This window comes from Suricata suricatta, chromosome 12 (assembly GCF_006229205.1).
Source record: "Suricata suricatta isolate VVHF042 chromosome 12, meerkat_22Aug2017_6uvM2_HiC, whole genome shotgun sequence".
Taxonomy (NCBI): domain Eukaryota; kingdom Metazoa; phylum Chordata; class Mammalia; order Carnivora; family Herpestidae; genus Suricata; species Suricata suricatta.
The window spans coordinates 92,867,979-92,880,110 of NC_043711.1; the positions used below are offsets into that span (position 1 = coordinate 92,867,979).

General features: G+C 50.8%; 1 long non-coding RNA gene across 1 annotated transcript; it reads left to right on the top strand.

Moving 5' to 3' along the window:
* Positions 1–3,272: 3,272 nt before the first annotated feature.
* On the top strand, positions 3,273–5,553 carry LOC115273192. Its single transcript, XR_003900731.1, has 3 exons — positions 3,273–3,360; positions 4,590–4,802; positions 5,491–5,553. It is a non-coding gene; the product is annotated as an uncharacterized LOC115273192 (long non-coding RNA).
* Positions 5,554–12,132: the final 6,579 nt, after the last annotated feature.

A 12,132-nucleotide genomic window follows, 5' to 3' on the forward strand; every position in this document is an offset into this window, starting at 1 on the left:
GGCTGGAAGTCTGAAATCAAGTGTCCGCAGGGCCGGATTCCCTCTGCAGGGTCTCAGAACAACCCTTCCTTACCTCTTCCAGCTTCTGCTGGTTGTCGACGCTCCTGGGCTCATCCCTCAGTTCCCTGCCTCCCTCTCGCTGTGTCTCTGTTTTAAATTCCCTCATTTTAGGAGGCTCCTGGGTGGCTCGGTTGGTTGAGCATGGGAATTCAGCTCAGATCATAATCTTGCGGTTTGCAAGTTTGAGCCCTGCGGCGGGCTCTGTGCTGACAGGTCGGAGCCTGGAACCTGCTTCAGATTCTGTCTCCCTCTCTCTCTGCCCCTCCCCTGCTCAAGCTCTGTTTCTCTGTGTCTCTCAATAATAAATAAACATTTAAAAAATTAAAACAAAATTTCCCTCTTCTTAGAAGGAAGAACATTGTCAGTGGATTGAAAGTCCACCTAAATGAAGCATGACCTCATCTTACCTTGATTACTTCAGCAAAGATCTACTTCTCTCTCTTTTTTAAGATTATTTTATTTTGACAGAGAGAGAGAGAGAGAGAGAGAGAGAGAGAGAGAGAGAGAGAGAGAACCCAGAGCAGGCTCCACACAGCATGGAGTCCAATGCGGGGCTTGACCCCATGCCCTGGGATCATGACCTGAGCTGAAATCCAGACTTGAGCACTCAACCAACGGAGCCACCCAGGCTCCCCAGCAAAGAACTGTTTCCACATAAAGTCCCATTCACAGGGTCTGGGTGGACATGAACTTTGAGCGAACACTATTCAACCCCATCAAGGAGCTAATCACCCCAAACCCGATGGCTGAGAGGGGACAAGGGGAACACCTAAAGGAGAATCAGAGTCCCCCTGGTGTGAGAAGAGGCCCAGACGCTGGTTACCACTTAGCACACTTCTCCCTGCAACATGCCAGCCATGTGTGCGTCCAGCCCTGCTTGCACACCCCCACGGATGGGGAGATCACTGCTGCGTCAGGCAGTTTATTGCACAGTGGGTGATCTCCGGGGGGGTGACCCTGTCCTGGTGTTCACCATAGGTTTTATTTACCACCCTGGTTATTATTTCATCAAGGATCATGGGCTTCCCTGGCACAAAGCTGATCTAAAGAGTTGCAGGGGGGGAGGGGAGGGAGTGCCAATGGGGTCCATAGAGAAGAGGCGACCTGGTCCAGAGGTGGGGCCCAGAACGTGTACAACGTGTGAGGCAGGAGACCAGGTTTGAGGTTCTGCCTCAGCTCCTTGCCGGTTTTGTGGCCTTGGGCAAGTGATTTTTGCCTCTGTGAGCCTCAGTTTCCACATCTGTAAAATGGAGGTGATAGAAGGCTCTACCTCAGAGGTTTGCTGGACAAATAGAAATGTCAGATGGGAAGTTATTTCCCAAGCTGTGAAGGTCCGGGCACCCACACAGAGTGGGAGTTCTCCAAAACTTTCCTCTCTGAAGCGGGCGGGGTTTCCTGCCCCACCCAAGGGCACCCCCAGCTCCCGCTCTGACTTGGCCGGACTCAGTTTCTGTAATTTTTCACTTTGCTCTCTAGCACAAATACTTTTCCAAGCGGCGTAGGAGGAGGCTGGGATTTCGACACCAGACACACCACTTTCACAGAGCCGTGCTTTGAACGTGTTTCCAGACTGTCACATGCTGGGTCCCGTCCAGGGTACAAAAGAATTATCATGGAGTTTGGTATGTGGTTTTGGAATTTTTCCATCTGATGAAATCTTGACGTGGAAAAGCTGACCTTTCGCTTTTAACTGATCCTCCCAAGACGTGAAGAATTCCCGAGTAGGTCATTATGTTGAAAGCTTCATATTCTAAATAAAACAACTTTAATCAAATTTCGTTCTTTTTTTTTTAAGTTTATTTATTTTGAGAGAGAGAGACAGAGTGCCAGCGGGGAAGGGGTAGAGAGAGACGGAGACACAGAATCTGAAGAAGTTTCCAGGCTCTGAGCTGTCAGCACAGAGCCAGATGTGGGGCTCAAACTCACGAACCACGAGATCAAGACCTGAGCCAAAGTCGACACTTAACCGACTGAGCCACCTAAGCGCCCTCAAATTTCATTCTTAAGAATTATTTTATTTAGTGCTATGAAGGGAGGCACCCCAGAATATTATACAAAAGGTTACATCCAAGTGAGTCTTCTGTTTTGCTACAACATTTGAGAATCTTTAACAATGCTGCACATAGAGTTGATACCACAGTCTGTGAATGTGAGTTTCTCGCTGGATTGGACACCTTGTACAAACTGGCTCAGTTCTTCCCCATGATGCCTTCCCAGCTTTGCTGACTCGGCACACTGGATATGATCCCCAAAGCTCTCTCTGCCCCACTGTTATTCACACAGCAATAAATATGACATCTATTAAAATTTGTTTTTAATATTTATTTATTTTTGAGCGAGAGAGAGAGCGAGCGAGCACAAGCAGGGGAGGGGCGGAGAGAGAGGGAGACACAGAATGTGAAGCAGGCTCCAGGCTCCAAAATGTCAGCACAGAGCCCGATGCGGGGCCTGAACCCATGGGCTATGAGATCATGACCTGAGCTGAAGTTGGATGCTTAACTGACTGAGCCAACCAGGCACCCCTATTTTTAAGCTGATCCATACAATGTTACTACCTAAAGCAATAGAAAGATTTTTTTAAGCCTCCAGTTTACACGTAGAAGGTAAATACCATGTGTTGTGCACTTCATCGATTAGATGGATAAATACCTACCCAGTTGCAGAATCACTGGTGAGACAGTTTTAGGGATGCCAAAAATGACCATAAAGTAGGGATTTTTCTCTTCGACTAATGCCAAATGCCCGTTCTTGCCTGAGTGTTGTAGCCACTACTGTGCACGCAAATTTTCTACTGTGCATGGAATTCACCACAATACTCACAATGTTAATCTCCCTAGGTAGTAGAATAAGAGGGAATTTTAATATGGCTAATTATGCTTCTCTGCATTGTCAGACATTTCAATAATAACCATATCAAAATTTGTAATAAAACTTTAAAAGAAACTAAAAATTCCCTACAAACTGCAAGATCAAAGTGAAGCTGTGGTAGATTTGGCTGGTGTTCCGCAAACTTCCACTCCCTGCCCCCTCTCAGTGTTGTGTGCTTTTCAGCCTCACCCTCATGGAGGTTGGGTTTGGTCATGTGATGTGCTCTGGCCAATAGGAGATGGGCTGAAGCCATGAAGTGGGCGTGGCCTAAGGATTGAGAGGTATTGGGTGTTTCCTCTCTCTCATAATGGGCGTGTTCCAGCCCATCCAGCCCGGCTGCAGAATGAGAAGCCCGTTGCAGATCTGAACCTGACCTGAGGCAAGGCTGTGCCAGCCAACTCAAACATCTGAAACCAAAAAAGAAATATTAAGGTATCTGGGATTGTTTGTTATGCAGCAAGTACTGACTAGTACAGAATCCAAACGGGTATCAAGTGCTTTTACCTCACTCCCTGAGTCTAACTTGCCAAGCCCCAAAGCCCTAAGATAAAACAATAATACAGTCATTGCTTTCAAAAATAGAAATCCTTGGGGCACCTGGGTGGCTCAGTGGTTACGCAGCCAGCTCTTGACTTCGGCTTGGGTCATGATAGGGCCGTGAGATCAAGTCCTGAGATGGGCTCTGTGCCAGGCAGTAGAGCTTGCTTATGATTCTCTTCCCCTCTCCCTCTGCCCCTCTCCCCCACTCATGTTCTCTCTCAAAAAAAAAAAAAAAAATCCTGAAAAATATGGAGAAAATGAAAAACCGCCCATACCCTACCACACAAGTACAGCCGGTAACTCAACCGTGATGTGTGTGCATCCAACCTCTTATCTCTGAGGACAGATGAAATCGGTTAGATTGGGAAGATACATAGAAGGCAACCTCGCTCTTCGAATGGTTCAGATCAGAACCTTGGGGGCATCCCTGACGCCTCTTTTTTGTCTCCTACATCCGGCCTGCCCGCCCATCCTGCAGGCCCCGCAGAGCTGGGCCTTTCTCCTATCCCCTCCGTCACGGTCACCGCCGCCGCCTGTCACCCAGAGCACCGCCATCGCCTCCCTTCTTGCGATAGCCCTGCAGTAGCCCCCCTCCGTTCTCGCCTCCTCGTCTGCGGTCCGTACAGCGGCCGGAAGCCTCCTTTCAAAACCAGAAATCCAATTCCTGTCACTCCTGTGATCCGACGTGCCATGGCTCCCCGCTCTCAGAGAAGCACTTCTCACGACCCCGCAGGCCCTCCGTGGAGAGCGACCCTTTCCTCTCTGACCTCAGCGGCTCTCCATCTCCCCTTTGCTGGGTCAGCTCCCGCTGTCGCTGCTCCCCCAACACGTCCCATCCACTCGGCCTCCTGTCCTTGGCGCTCTCCGTTCGTTGGTTGGGAACGTACCCAGGGCGGGCACTTGTGTGACCCACCCCCTCGCGTCCCCATGTGTGAGGTTCAAAGTCACCTTCTCAGGGACGCCTTCCCTGGCTATGCCCTCACACACACGCACACACGCTGATACTGCACGTTCCTCCTCCATATACCTGAATTCTCCCCTAATTGTGCGTGTCTTAGCCACACCCCCTGCTAGAATGTACATTTCACAAGGTCAGGCCACTTTGTTTCATTTGCCTCCAGAGATTCCATGTCTAGAACGCAGTGCCTGGCACATAAGTAGACGCTCAGTGACTACTTGTTGAATGAACGACGAAACAAGTGAATGGACGAAAGCGTGTGGAATGTTTCAGATACAGCAGAGAAGGAACAGCGCCACAGAGGTTAAGGAAAGATGTTTTCCTCCTCTTGCATTGTATACGCTGAAAAACGTTGATAAAACTTTTTAAATGGAAGGTAAACATACAAAGTAATAAAGGCCACTGGTAGAACGAACATTAATATAATCACTAAAAGCAAGGAGGTTAAAGGAAGAAGGGGCAGGGGAAGGAAGGTATTAGGAACAAAACTCCTCTCTCTCTTATCACTGGACCTTGTTTAGGGCCGATAAGTTAAGAAACGGCACTCTACATTTATTCCTGAAAGCAGAGGCCTCAGTGCTGTAACATATGGCCCTCGGTTGTGCTCTGTGTGGTTCAGACATTGCTTTTAAAATTCCCGAGTTAGCTGCCAAGTTTTGAAATTTGGGATATTTCATATACAACCCTGTTTCTCTTAAAAAGATCTGGCCACGCTGGGCCTGCATTCTGGAATCCAGCCACCAGGTGGCGCAAAGTAGCAGCCCCTCCCATTACATGCGGCTTGACTCCGCAGTTTGCTGTAGATTCTCCGGGCTTTTCATTCCTGGTGTAAATATTTAATGGTAAGAAACTTAGAAAAATAGAAACAAAAAAATCTAACAGTAGTTATCTCAAATCAGCAGGGCCTAGGAGCATTGAAAAGACGGGAAAGAAGGGTAGCTCATTTAGAAGCGTGTACGCTCTGAGCATTTATACATGAGGTCAGGTACATGTGGCTTGTCTCTATAATGAAGGCACCAATTAGGTTTTAAAAATCGCTTAAAAATACATTTTTTTTACTTCAGGAAAATTGCAAAAGACTGAAAAATCTAAGGATCAAGAATAAAAAGTGTCCAGTTACTAACAGCATTTTGGTATATATTCGCCTAATCTTTTGTCTATGGTGATGAATCAAGCTAGTTGGAAACAAAGACAGCCATCTGGGTAGGTGGGTATTTTCACATCATTGAGACCACACTGGGCATAAAACGTTGTGACATTTGCCACTTTAGATCGTGGAGTATTTCACATGAGGCTGAATTCATACCCATATCGCCTTTGCCAATGTTAAAAACTGTATCAGCAATTTCCCCCAGCATCTGGCTTTTTCTCTACGTCTGAATGTGTAGAAAATTGAATTATGTGCGTACCAAGTCAACATTCCAGTTTTCCTGGCACAGACTGACCCTGCCAGTGGAAACAGAGTGTTTTCATTTTCCTCCTCTCTCCCCACCGTGCCGTGCTTTTCTGGTTTCTCTGTGTGCATATTTCCCCTCTGGATTTGGCACCATGAGGCTGCTAAGTTCTTCCAGATTTGGGGTCTGATGCCATCCTAAATCTTTGGGTTTGACAGGCTGGGTCGCTGGTTTCTGAGATAGGAACCAAAAAGCTTTCTCTGCGGCCGTTAGGGTTAGGGTGAGGTTCAAGCCTCACATCAGGCACCATGCTGACAACCTGGAGCCTGCCTGCTTGGGATTCTCTCTCTCTCTCTCTCTCTCTCTGTCTCTCTCTCTCTCTCTCTCTTCCCCTTCCTTATTCGCACTCTTGCGTGCTCTGTCTCTCAAAATAAATCAATATACTTAAAAATATAAATGGAATTAAATATCTCCTTAGCTTAACTCCCATCAAGAATGTCATTAATTTGGGACGCCCGGGTGGCTCACTGGATTGGGCATCAGACTTGGGCTCAGGTCAGGATCTCATCTCACGGTCGGCGAGTTTAAGCCCCACATCGGGCTCTGTGCTGACACCGCAGAGCCTGCAGTCTGCTTCAGATTCTGTGTGTCTCTCTCTCTGCTCCTTCCCTGCTCATTCTCTCTCTCTCTCTCTCTCAAAAATAAATTAAACATAAAAAAGAATTTTATTAATTTATGTAGTCAGCAAGTATCACTGAAGCACCTCAGTTTCCCCGACACCCCGGAGTAACTGTTACCATTCAGGTGTCACAGGTAAGGAGGCTCAGATCTCGGCAGGGACAGGACACCGCGCAATGTCCCACGTGGAATGTCAGAGCTGGAGCTCTGCTGCCGTGTGGTCTGACTGCAAAGCCCTTTTTTTTCCCCATCAGGCTGCACCAACTGCTCTGAGAGGTGTGGACACTGCCAGCCAATGGCTGCTTGCTTATTGGATCACATCCCAGGAATGAGCTCTTGGAGCAGCAGGGCACAACCCCAGGGGGTTGGCAGGACCTGCCAAGGCAGGGTGGGCAGCAGCCTCTCTGCCTCCTAGGGAGCTTGGAAATCATGCCTTTGCGGTCCAGTGAGTCTGACTTACCCTGGAGTCTCTCACGAGGCTTAACACAATGCCTCGCACCCAGGAGGTGCTCAGTCAGAGTTTACTGAGTGAAGGAAATAATGGGGAAAATGTCTGTCCCTGTAACCAGTGCCAGCGCTGACTCAAGTGATGCAGATTGTCCCTGGAAAGGACTGCATGAACATGCAGTTCTGTGTCTGAGAATGTACCCCGCAGATACATTTGCACATAGACTCCTATCAGGGCTGCATCACAAGGTTGGGCAGGTTGTGCACTGCCCAACTCTGAGAGGCACCTTTCACACCATGGGAGATGATGGAAGAGCGAGATAGCTTCTCACTGTCTACCTTTGTGCGTTGTGTGAATTCTTTTCTGTTTAGCGCAGTCATCTATAACTTTTTTCTGAAGAAAAACTTTATATAAAAACTGAGGTGGCGTTTAAATTTCTTAATGCATAGGTTGGCACATCGGCCATTCTTTATTAGCGTTGTTACGATTTTAAAAGCAAACGCCAAATGTTATTACATGATCGAGACACACGAGGGCGCTCCAGGCATCTATTGAAGGGTTTCACAGCCGCAGTTTAGGGAAGGCTGTAATTCGGAGAGTGACGGGGTCGTGGAGAAAATCCTGGGAGCCTCCTACGCCAAGGGTGATTCTTGGCTTCATCGTGGTCCAGTGGGCCAGCGCTGTCCACGAAAGGGCTCATTTCCTGAGTGCTTCCCTGCTGGGAACCCGGGGGAGAGTCACCGTCCACGGCCCCCGGGAGCTGGAGCTGGAGCAGCCCTGGAAAGGGGCTCCGACGCCCACACTTTAGTGTTGTCGTCTACACAGCAGGGACGATAAAACTCACCTTGCTGGGCTCTGTGAGGATGAAACAGGGGCTCTCAGAGACTCTCGGTAGTGGAAAACTGGACAGGAAAACAGAGAGAAGGACAGAAAGAAAAAAGGCCCCAAACAGAGTTACCAAAACTGAAGTCATTTTTACAAGATCAGATTTTAAAACTCACGTCTTTAATACACACACACACACACACACACACACACACACACACACCAATAATATTAAGTAGAGACAGAGATGGTGGGATTCATTTAAAAATAGTCATTGATGTGGTCTGACAGGGGACCCAAGGTTAATGATTTTCTCTGATTTCTTCTGCTAAAAAGTCAATGCTGGCGGTGCCCCCCTGACTTGGGGATGACCTTATTTAAGGATAACACATAAAATCCTTCTCCGATGCCGGTGGCAGACAGATTGCTTCTGGGCCCAACAGCTGCTCCCCCTTTCTGCCCTTCCCACTTTGTTCCAGCACAGAGCAGATGGCAGTGTGCTCCATGGAGAGATGACTTACCCCCAGTCCCAGGGGTGAGCTGAAATGGATCTAAATCATTCCCTTTTGCCGGCAATTGCTTTATTATCGGGCATCTGCCCTGGTTTTGGCCAATGAGAAGTAAGCGGATGTCTCCTGGAGGCTTCTGGGAGGGATTTTCCTGTGAGATAAGACAAAGACACTTGAGAAAATTCTCTTCCATCTGTCCTATCTTTGGACTTTGTCAGAAATATCCGGAGCTGTGGCAGCCATCTTGTGACCACAAAGAAAAGGCCAAGAGAATTCCAGAAGCCCGCATCCTCATGTCTGACAAAATGGAGCTTTTGAATTCACCAACCCTGGGACCATCTGATTCAGGACTTCTTGTTAGATGATGTGCCTTCTAGAATACTCTTAGCCCAAACCTCTTGTGGGTGATATGTTACCTGCAGCCCAAATCACCTCTGATGAACAAACCTCGATAGGAACAGACTGAGGCAATGCCAAATGCGTTCTTGGGCAGAATGCAAGAATTGTCATTTCTCATGAGCTCAGAGAGCCCCGTTTTGTGCAGCATTTGCCTCCGCAGGGTCTCAGCTGGGAGAGAAGCCTGCAGGCTGAGTAGAGCTCAGGGCAGGAGGGAAGCAGAGGTGTCTGAGTCCCATCTCGGCCCCACACTGGCCGTGTGACCTCGGGCCGGCGAGTCCGTCTCTTTGCACAACTGCCTCATCTGGTAAAAGAACTCTTCGCTTTTCCCTCAAACCTGCTTCTCCACAGGACCCCCCGCCCCATATGTGACAGCTCCATCCTTCTAGAAGGCGGCCCCAAGTACACAAACCATCCTTGTGGGCACTCATTCACTCACACCTCACCGTCAGTCCATCGGAAAAATCTGTTGGTTCCACTTGGAAGGTGTGCCCGGAATCGGACCCCTTCCCATCACCTCCAACGCTGCCACCCGGGCCCAGGCCCAGCATCGTTTCCCTCCTGGGCCATGGCGGCCACCTCCCCGCTGGTCCCTGCCCCCTTCCTCATTCCTGATGCTCTATGCGTCACACAGCCGGAGAGATCTCGGGAAAACAAAGCAGCATCGTGTTCCTCCTCCGCTCAGGACCCCCCATTGCTCCCACCGCAGTCAGAGGAAGAGCTGAAACCCTGCGGTGGCCTTCAAGGCTCCTGGAGATCTGACCTCAGCTCACCCTACACTACACAGACTCTGCTCCAGCCACACTGGAACAGTCTTCTCCAGATAGTCCCCTAGCTCCCTCCCTCACCTCCTCCTGGTCACCTCCTCAGTGAGGCCCGCCCTGATTGCTCACCTATGAACCCCCCCCCTCTAACTTCTGCTCCCCCCCGACATTGCCTTCTCCTGCTCCATATCCCGCCCCACTGAGTATATATTTGTGGCCTGTTTCTTTTTTCTGTCACTATTAAAAGGCGATCTCTATGACAGCAGGGTCCCAAACCTGTTTTCTTTATTTTCACACACAGTAAAATTCACTCCTCTTGCGGTACAATCCTACTCGTTTTGACACACGCAGTCATAACCACGCCCCAGTCCAGCTGCAGAGCTGTCCGTCACCTCCAGAGACATCCGCCCTTGGCCAACTCCTCCTCCACACTCCCCGGTCCACCCCCCGGAAATCACCGACCTGTTCTCTGCCCCTCAAGTCTTGCCTTTTCTAGAAGGTCGCAGAAAGGAGCCATACAGTCTGTGGCCTTTTGAGACGCTGCTTTCACTCAGCATCGCGCTTTTGAGATTCACACGGGCCGTGGCTTTCATCAGTGGCCAATTCCTTTCGTGTTGTTGAACTTCAGGCCGGCGCCAGGCTGCGGTTTGGTGCTTCTGCAGGGGAGGGCACCGGGGCTGGTGCGTGTTTGGGGCGATCGTGAGTAAGCTTCTCTCCGCGGTCATGAACGTACGGCTGTCATTTCTCCAGAGTGGGATCGCTGGGTTGTATGGCAAGTGCGGGTGTATTGTCGTAAGAGACTGTGGACTCTTGTCCAGACTCTGCCGGCACCGCCTCCTGTCCCCACCAGCGTGGTGGGGCGCCAGCGGCCGCTCTGCATCCCCACACCTGTTACACTCTCACCATTGTGTCCCCACTATCTGGCATAGAGGCCTGGCGCACAGTAGGTGCTCTATGAGCATGCACATAGTAGGTGCTCAATGAGTACCTGCCGAATGAATAAATGGCTGCACCGGAAGCCATCTCACCATCTCACTCAGGATCTAGTGGGGTAAAGTTTGTAAAGTGCGTGGCACAGCGCCTGGCCCTTACATGTGCTCAGGACCTGACGGTCACTGTGGTCCCCAGGGGCCGCCTCCCCAGGGGCAGAGTCTCCAGTTCCACAGGACAAGATCACCCACTTCCTCTGTTCTGGTCTCTGGCTCCCTGAGCTCCAGGCTTGGGGATAGAAAGATCTTCTCTCCCCAGGAACCGGAGGTAAGAATCCCCCCCAACGCCTCGCAGGACCCCCAACCCACAAGCGCGTCCTGAGCCAGTTGTGTGGCTTCTCTGCTCCAGCCAAGGTGAAGCCCAGGGAGCCTTGGGCCCCGCTGTACTCTCCAGGCCTGCACGCTGCCAGGTCCACAGGCTGTGAACTGGAGTGGGTCTGCTTTCCCGGCTGCCCCGTCCCCTTGAGGGGCCACCAATGCCCCCCGTCTGCCGCCGTTCCCCCCAGCTTGGCCGAGCTCTTTGGCCTCCCTCACCCACCCCACGGGGACCTGTTTGCAGAGTCCTTTCCCTTTGCTTCTTCACTGTGACCCGACGCTTCCTGCTATCATTTTTCCAGTTAATTGAATGCGCAGTCCTCTCCCAGCCGTGGAGGCCTGCGGACGGCACCAAGCATAACAGGCCGGGCATGGAGGGGGCCCGGGGCCTATTCAGGCAGAGGACAGGCGTGGGGGACCAGGAATGTGGGCCACCCTGGCGTGGGACAGCCGCCGGCGGCTGTGTCCGTGGGGACACAGGCAGGCACCTTTCCGCCTCCCTCTGCTCTTCCCTCTCCCTCCTGCCTTTCTTATCAGAGCAAATAAACCCTAAGTTATTTTTCAGTCATTCATGCTGGTGCTGCCCCAGCCCCTTCGGACAGCAGAAGCACGCAGCAAGGTGCGGGGATGGGATAATAGACACCGAGAGCCGGGCCACTGTGCCCTCCAGGCGACATCTGGTTATATCTGGGGATGCTTAGGTTGTCAGGACTGGGGGGCAGGGTGCTCGGGCGTAGGGGTGGAGGCCAGGGCTGCTGCTAACCTTCCTACAGCCACAGGACAGCCCCCCTCAAGGAGGTTCTGGCCCAGAACGTCGGTACTGCTGAGGCTGAAAAACCCATTATGCCAGACGGGGATACTGAGGTCCGGAAGAGCCAAGTGACATGTCCAGGGACACACAGGCATGAAAGGTCGGGGCTCTTCGAACCCAGAAAGCCTGTTCTTCCCACTATTAGAGTTCATGGAAATGCAAGGTGAGGGTTCTGGGAGTGGAGGGCTCATTCAGAGCTGGGGGGGGATGCATGGGGTGGAGGCTGGAGAGTGGGCAGTGGAGTTCTGGGGGTTTTCCACAGAGGATGAGGGCAGGGGATTTTGGAAAGATTCCCAGGAGAATGGGGGAGTCTCTCCTGATCCCTGTTCTCACTCACTTCGAATACAGGGAAATCCGGCTTCCACACTTTGGCGGGACCCCTTCCCGTCACCCCCAAATCCTCCACTTGGGGCCTATCCTGGGAGCTTCCCTGCAGTACCAGATAATGAGCAGCAGAGGGCGCACGAGTTCCTTCGCTGCCTTTCCATCCATCTGTCTAGTTGTAAAGGAAATAGGTGTGCCTCAAAGAAAATGCAGAAAATACAAAAAAACAGAACAAAGAAATCGACATTGCCCA